The sequence below is a fragment of the Myotis brandtii genome, unplaced genomic scaffold (genome assembly GCF_000412655.1).
Source record: "Myotis brandtii unplaced genomic scaffold, ASM41265v1 scaffold221, whole genome shotgun sequence".
NCBI classification, from domain to species: domain Eukaryota; kingdom Metazoa; phylum Chordata; class Mammalia; order Chiroptera; family Vespertilionidae; genus Myotis; species Myotis brandtii.
This window is the reverse complement of record NW_005358287.1, coordinates 224162-232065: the sequence shown is the minus strand read 5'-3', so window position 1 is coordinate 232065 and position 7904 is coordinate 224162. Positions and strand designations below refer to the sequence as shown.

The following is a 7904-nucleotide window of genomic DNA, read 5'->3' as shown; positions in this document are numbered from 1 at the left end:
TCCTGTTACCATGGCGAGTCAGTGTTTTTGGCAAAGAGCCTTTGACATGCAATGGCAAGAGGGTAATTTATTGCCAGTTATGCTTTTCTTGTGACTTTCTTCCATTTGTCTTGGTTTGGCTTCATTGTCTGAAAGGACCCAACTTCGCAGAAGCGATGTTCTAGTGCCGTGACCAAAGGGCGAGCACTGACAGGTTCCTATAATATATGCTTCCTACCAAAGGCGGCCTTCTCAGCCGCTTCCTCTCATGGTGTCTGGGGAGGATCTGATAAGCCCTGCTCTGCTTCCCGCAGGTCAGAGGGCACTGCCTGCCCCCACGCCAGCAGCAGCAACAAAGCCGGGCGTGTTATTCCATCGCGCGAAACTTTTTTTTAAAAAATATTTTGTTCACTTATAAACCATGTCTAAGGTCAGACTTGTAAAGAAAATTCCGTGTAAATTCTGAGGACAGGGCCTCCTGGGGTTAAACACTTTCATGCCCTCCTCCTTCCCTGAGCCAGACTCCTCTCTGTTCCCTGGGAATAGAGCCAGGCACAGGCCACAGAAGGAACCAGGAGGCCGAATGGGCCTCCCTCACTGGGCTCTGGGTTGGAGGCTCTTGGGTTGTTCAAGACGGCCACAGCAGCTCCCAGACACTCTGACAACATGGAGTCCAAGTCACATGAGGTCCCAGCTTCCTGTCCAGGGTGCAGCCCACCGCAGGGAGCAGGAGCTGCTAGGAGCCCTGGCATTCACATGGGGTAACTGAGTACCGCATCCTGCTTGGCGAGCTCCAGCAACATAGGATCATCGAAGAACTTGCTGATGCTCACGTCTTCACTCAGGCCCTTTCTACGACGGGTTTTGATCATGAATTCCCGGGCCAGGTGAGGAGCTGGCTGTGGCTCCAAGGGGCGGATGACAATGCTCTTATCCAGAGGATCCCCAGGGACAATCTGCCAATGGTGAAAGACAGACAAGGAAAAGGCCTGCCCCTGGGTGTGAGTCCGCAGATCAGTCTCAAAGCCAAAGGAGTCGATAGCCGGGATGAAAGCTTTGATGGTGTAGAGGGGGGAGCCTGGAATGGGCGCATCCTGAGTCACGTGCCCCCTGCGCCTGGCCAGGACAGTATAAACAGCGGACACACAATCTGCAGGGGCTGGACCTCTACAAAGTAGTAAGGCTCCATCAGGCGAGGAGTGGCCATGAGGAAGGCAGAAGAGACGACTCCCCTGGCCGTGGGGTGATTTGGCCCCCGCCCCGGTGCAGGGGCTCCTGGGCAACCACTGCATCTAGGATCTTAAACTTGACATTTCGAATCAACTCATCACAGAGGGGTCCCTCCCTGGTTCCCCACTGGAAACCTTGAACAATGCTGTCCTTCACTGAGCCCAGAAGAGCCTTGTCCACCTGAGAAGTCAGGGTATCGTCCACCAGGATGTTGGGGCCGGTCGCGTCGGGGCCAAAAGCCCAGACGGAATGGGCAGCCAGCAGATCCCAATCGTACTTGGTTTGGAAGAACTCTCCCAGCTTCTTCCTGTTCCGCGTGATCTGGACCACCTCATTCTCGATGTCTTCAGCAAGGCCCGTTTCAAGAGGCTCAGCAATCATGGTGATCTTGTTCTTCTTATTGGGGGTTTCAGCAAAGCACTTGAGAGAGGACGTGTCCACCACAGTCTCACAAAAGGTCACAACAGGGTCAGCCACCTTGATGTCTATCTCGGAGTACATCTTCCGCAAATCATGCATCACACAGTCCAGGTAGAGCTCCCCTGTCCCCAGAATCACGTGCTCGCCAGACTCTTCCACCTTGGTGGTGAGGGACGGATAGCTCTTGTTGACCTTGCGCAGACCGTCCAGCATCTTGGGCAGCTCTGAGGGGTTGACTGGCTCCACAGCAATCTTGATAACAGATGTGGTGTTGAACTTCAAGGGCCGGAAAATCTGAGCCTCCTCATTGCCTCGGGGTTCAGTTATGGTTGCTATCTTCACAATCGGTTGGTCGACACCTTCAATCAGAACCCAGTTGCCAGCAGGAACGCGGTTCACCTCAATGTGGTACCTGGCCACAGAGACCCAGAGGCGGCCCACGGTGCGTATCTGGGAGTCTTCCTCATCCTCCAGAGTGTAGTTCTCCCCCAGCACCTTCACAGGCTGCCCAGCATGGATGGTACCACTGAGCACCCGGCCAAAGGCATGAAACTGAACTCCATCATCTGTGCTGTACACCTTGGTGGTGTGGCACATCAGGGGACCATCAGGGTCACAGTCGCTCATGGCCTCGCCGAGGTTGGAGTCCACGCCGCTGGTATAAGTGTGCTCGATCTTGGGCTTGGCGCCCACCTTTGGGGAAGGGATATGCTGCGCACACATGTCCACGAAGCCTGTGAATTCGCCAAAGAACTTTTTGCAGACCAGCCTGAGCAGGGGATGGATGTTCAGCTTTAGCTCCTCCTTGGTCAGGTGGATGCCAAGCTCGTCCAGGGTCCTCAGGAGGCTGGTGTCCACATCCCCCACAACCTGCGCGAGGATCTTATACAGGGGCTCCAAGACAAACTCCACGAAGCTCCTTTGTGAGCTGCTGGTTGGGGCCTTTTTGGTGAACTTTCGCGTCTTAGGGTTGAAGTAGATGTCACCCCAAAGTCTTTTAGCAAATCCCTGGTAGTTAATGTCACCGAACGCGTCAGCATAGATCTTGGCAAAGGAGCCCAGTGTGAAGCAGATGCTGTACCAGGAGCTGGAGAAGCAGACGTTGCTCAGGAGTGGGGACAGGATCAGGTTCTCATCAGGGGAATGCATGCTTATCAATCCATTGACCTCATCCACAAGGTGGCGCAGCTTGTAATACGCGTCCGTGGGTGGCAGCTTCAGCTCCAGGATCAGCTGGTCGATCTTGTTGATGCACACGGTGACCGCCAGCCTCTCCTGCACCGCGTGCTCGATCAGCCGCTCTGTGTTCAGCATCACGCCCTCGGTAGCATCGACGAAAATCACCACTCCATCTGAGATGCACAGGCCAGCCGTGACCTCATCAGAAAAATTCACATGTCCTGGAGTGTCCATGATATTGAAGAGGTAAGATTTCCCTTTAGTATCTGGCAAAGCCACTGTCACAGGAGTGCTTTTGATGCCAACACCTCTCTCTTGCTCTGCGAAGAGGATGTCAGTGTAGCATAGATCCTGGTCATTCCGCTTTCTGATTTCCGGGTGAGTCTGCTCTATTAAACAATCGACAAAGCACGTCTTGCCATGATGGAGATGGCCACAAAGGGTCACATTTCTGATGAGTTCTGAGTTATCCATCAGATCTGCCAAGAAATCCATTTCATACACCTTGACAGGTAATGTCTGCTCCATCAGAGTGAATTTCTTGGTTCTGTGAGGGGCTGGGTGTCTTCCTCCTGAGCGGTGGTCTCCACCTCAGGACCATACACCTCTTTAGCTGTGGGGTAGTACTTCTTGTCTTCATGCAGCACCACCTCCATCCCAGGGTGGTCTTCATCGTGGTCGCCTACATCATCGTCATCATCATCGTCATCCATCTCATCAAGATCTCTGGTCTCTGCCCAATTCATCATCATCTTCATCAGAACCTAGCTCTGGTCCAATATAATTCCCAAACTCATCATACAAGTCAGTATCCATGATGCTCCCTCCGCTCAGCCAAAACCTCCAAGCAGCCCGACGGAGCCTGTGCTTCCGGCCCACGCCGCGCCGCCACCTGGGCACCAGATGTGGGGGTCCAACCCCAGCAGGTCCAGGGGTTCCCAAAGGTGTGGATGGAGTCCGAGAAGAATGAGGGACACGGAGACAGCGTTCAGTTGATCAGCAGCCTAGCCAGGTTCTCTAGCCAGGATCTCCAGCCAAGTTCTGTTTTATTGTCTTGTTACATCTGTATTTATACCAGTTGATTTTAATCTTGTCAATTTCTATTCCAAAGGTTAGGGCGTTTCTTATCTCCATTCCAGGGAGAAAAGATTATGTAGCTTAAGGGTGATTGTTCATAGTTAAAGTGATTAACTACCCGCCTGGCACTTAGTTAAGGGGTTTTATTCCCTCCCTAACTTTAGGGAAAAATTCCTACCCGGGGAAACAACCTTTCTCGGAGAGGTGACCTTGTTTAAAACACATAGCGCCAAGAAGGGGAGCAAACATATTAAGAACAGTATGCCATATACGCCAGGTCCCTTGAAACATATGCTGTGCAGATGTTTCTTCCCTGCAGCGACTGTGTCAAGCAGCAAGGATGGACCGGCTTCCAGCACTGAGGGCAACCAGGCTGGGGCTGTGCTGAGAGCATCCAGGCTCAAGCACTGCAGGCGGATCTAGGGACAGGGCTCCATCTCCGCAGGAGGCACTCGGCATCCTCACACGCCTAGGAGCTGCGCAAGAAGCAGCGTCTTCCCTTCCTCTCTGGAAAGGTGGCCCTCTTTCAAAAACAGGGAAATAACAGTTAAAACAGGCATGTTAGGAAATAACACAATTTATTGAAAGAGAAACATTTTCTTAATAATTTAAAAGTTGTTCCCCTTTGTTTTCTATAATTAAAAAAATTCGTTCTCTTATTTCAGAAAAGAGGATTTCCATTTTGTGGTAGATGTTCTATCTTAAATAAAGGATTTGTGCCTTTTGGAAGCTATAAAAATTTCCTTCAAGGATTTTATTTTGTACATTTTAATCAGGGTATGCATCTGGCTTTAAAGAGTTATCTGAGTCCTGGTGGACATACTCTAGAGATGTATAGCAACATAGTTGTATGTGTCAGAGTGGGTTTAAAGGAATGATCTGAAGAGGACATTCAGAAGACCAAGAGACATAGAAAAAGATGCTCCATGTCACTGATCATCAGAGAGATCTGCAAATCCAAGTCCCAGTGAGAGAACTCATTGGCATTGTCCCAGACCAGCGCCCACGGCTCTGACACCCGAGGAGGAGCGCGCTGTGGGTCCCGCTCTCTCTCTCTTTCCTCCTGTTGCTGCTTGTTCGCTTTCCCTCCCTCCCCAGCTCCTGCCTGAGGACGGGGCTGGACACCAGGTTAAAACAATCAAATAGGTGGAAGCGACTGGACATCTTCCCCTTTTTCCACAGAGAGTAGGCCATGGGCTGACGGGCCACTTCTTATCTCCACGAGCATAAAAAGGCTTTAAAAATCTCACTTAGATCTCTGACGCTCTGTTGACCTTATCCGGTTTTTACTGATAAGAAAGAATTCCATTTTTCGTGCTTATGGCCAGGCTTTCAAATAGTGCACTATTTTTTACATTGACTGAGAGAGAGAGGAAGGGAGGAGGGGTTTGTCGTTCCCCTTATTCCTACATTCCCCGGTTACTTCCTGCGTCTCAGGATGCTGTTCTCACCGAGCGACGGGCCAGGCCACGAGAGTGTACATTGAATAAGCGTATTCAATAGGAAATTTTTTTCTTTTTCTTTTTTTTTTTTTAAATATATTTTATTGATTTTTTACAGAGGGGAAGGGAGAGGGATAGAGAGTTAGAAACATCGATGAGAGAGAAACATCGATCAGCTGCCTCCTGCACATCTCCCACTGAGGATGTGCCCGCAACCCAGGTACATGCCCTTGACCGGAATCGAACCTGGGACCTTTCAGTCCGCAGGCCGACGCTCTATCCACTGAGCCAAACCGGTTTTGGCGGAAATTTTTTTCTTGAAAAACCACAATAGCGACAAAAGAGAAGCCTCCTAGCCTGGCTGGATTAAAAAGCAAACGCTGTCCTTTTGCATTTAGCAACATCGCACGGAAATATCAGAAGAAAGAGCATCTTCCTGAGCTCGGTGACATGTGTGCCGGCGGCTGGCACAGCATCAAGGAGAAGGGCTCTGCTGCGTCCAGATGTTCCCAGGCTGTTGAACTAGGTCATCTGACCCGGGAGGCCCCGCTGGCTGCGAGCAGGGCTGCATCTGGCTCCTGGAGTCCCAGGAAAGCCCTCTGAGCACGTCTTGGGCTGGGCCGGGCCCTGGCTGGGGCCGGGGCGTCGCGAGGAGCTGGGAGCACTTGGCCACGCTCCTGGGTTGTGCAACCTCTGACTGTTTATTCCCAACGTTCCCCGCTCAGGATCACAGGCTCCAGTGGGGCCACACAGCTGTGTGTGGGTGGGGTGCGCTCCCCAGAGCTCGGGTCTGAGGGGGTGGGTCAGCGGGACCCTCTTTCTCCCGCCCCCACCCTGTGACACTTCAAACAGGATCCTTGCAGGTAGTTGGCAACTTGATCTGCTCACCCTAATTATTAAACGAGGGCTTACCCTTTATCTTCTTGGTCTTCCCTTGGTAAATGGCATGGAAAGGACAGCTGTCAGGTAGTTTGAAATACGTTTCACTTGCCTTTTTTTTTAAAAATTATCTTTATTGTGGAAAGTATTACAGATATCCCCCTTTTCTCACTTGCTTTTAAAAACGTAATGAGAAATGTGATATACTTACATTTAGATCAAAGAAGAATCTTAAACTTAAGTTGTCAGTTTAGAGAAGTCTACATTTCTGTAAATCACTTTAAAAATATTTTTATTGATTTCTGAGAGGCAGGGAGAGGGAGAGAGAGATGGAAATATCTATGATGGGAGAGAATCATTGATCGGCTGCTTCCCGCACGACCCCCACTGGGGATGGAGCCCACAACCCAGGCCTGTGCCCTTGACCGGGAATCAAACCGTGACCTCTTGGTTCATAGGTCGATGCTCGTCCACTGAGTCATGCCAGGTGGGCTGTAAATTAATTTTTAAATTTAAAGTTTTACAGATACGTTTTTAGAACACCGATTATTGTAGTTGTAAAAAAAACAACCCCACTCATGCTCTATTCTTTGATTAAAAACTACATTTCGAAACACTCCTAATTATTCTTGCCACTGACTTTGGGTTATGGGGGATGTACTTCAAGGAGGACTTGGACCTTGGGACAAAGTGAATCTTGCAAGTTCTAAGAACCAGTTGCTAGAGGAGTTTCATGGTCCCCAGGAACATTATTCTATGCCCTCTTGGAGCCAAAGATTTTATATTTTATTATGGCTGAGTCCACTACCCTCCTTGCCACTTTCCTCTTCCTCATGCTCTTCCTCTTCTCCCCTCCCCTACCCTCTCATCCTCCACTCAGTTAAGGAAGAAGTTGTCAATCAGATGAAAACTTTTGCATGTAATGATGCTATTGAGTTTTCAAGGTCTTTCATCAGAAAGAATAGAATATAGCAATAAGAATAATAAGGAATCATTGCCCGACTGGCGTAGCTAAGTGGTTTGAGGTTACAGTTTGATTCATGGTCAGGGCAGATGCCTGGGTTTCAGGCTCAATCCCCAGCAGGGGGCGTGCAGGAGGCAGCCAATTGATTCTGTCATCATTATGTTTCTCTCTCTCCCTCTCCCTTCCACTCTGAAATCAATAAAAATATATTTTAAAAAAGAATAATAAAAAACTCAATAGGAGTATCAATGACATTTATGAAACTATTCTAGGGAATAGGATTTAATCTAACAGAAATCTAATTGTATAACTATGAGCCAAGTTTTATTTACTCCAGCAATTCATGTTCTATTAACAGGTTTTGCCATGGTAAATGGGAAAAGTCGTTGCTTTAGTTGTGTTTTCAGAATGGCATGTAAAAGTTTACTTCATTAGTGGTCAAATCTTCTCATTTGAAATTATGTGAGTAACGTAACGTAACTTTTCATTTTTAAAATTAATTTATTCAGGTCAAACCAGAGGGGAGACAACTGAGAGGAAAAGGTTCATCCAAACTGATTTGCTTCTTAACTTTTAAAAATAGAATGAACATCTGTGCATATTGTTTGTGTAATACAATTTGTCAAGCCCGTTAACTCTCATTTGCTCCTTATGATTTTGGTGAGCATTCATTAAACAAACATTTATTGCCCACTTAGTAGACACCGGGCAGAGAGATGCTTTAAAGAAATAAT

At 48.8% G+C, this 7904-nt stretch overlaps 1 pseudogene; it reads right to left on the bottom strand.

Moving 5' to 3' along the window:
- Positions 1-420: 420 nt before the first annotated feature.
- LOC102259896 lies at positions 421-3700 on the bottom strand (annotated as a pseudogene).
- Between the last annotated feature and the right edge of the window lie 4204 nt (positions 3701-7904).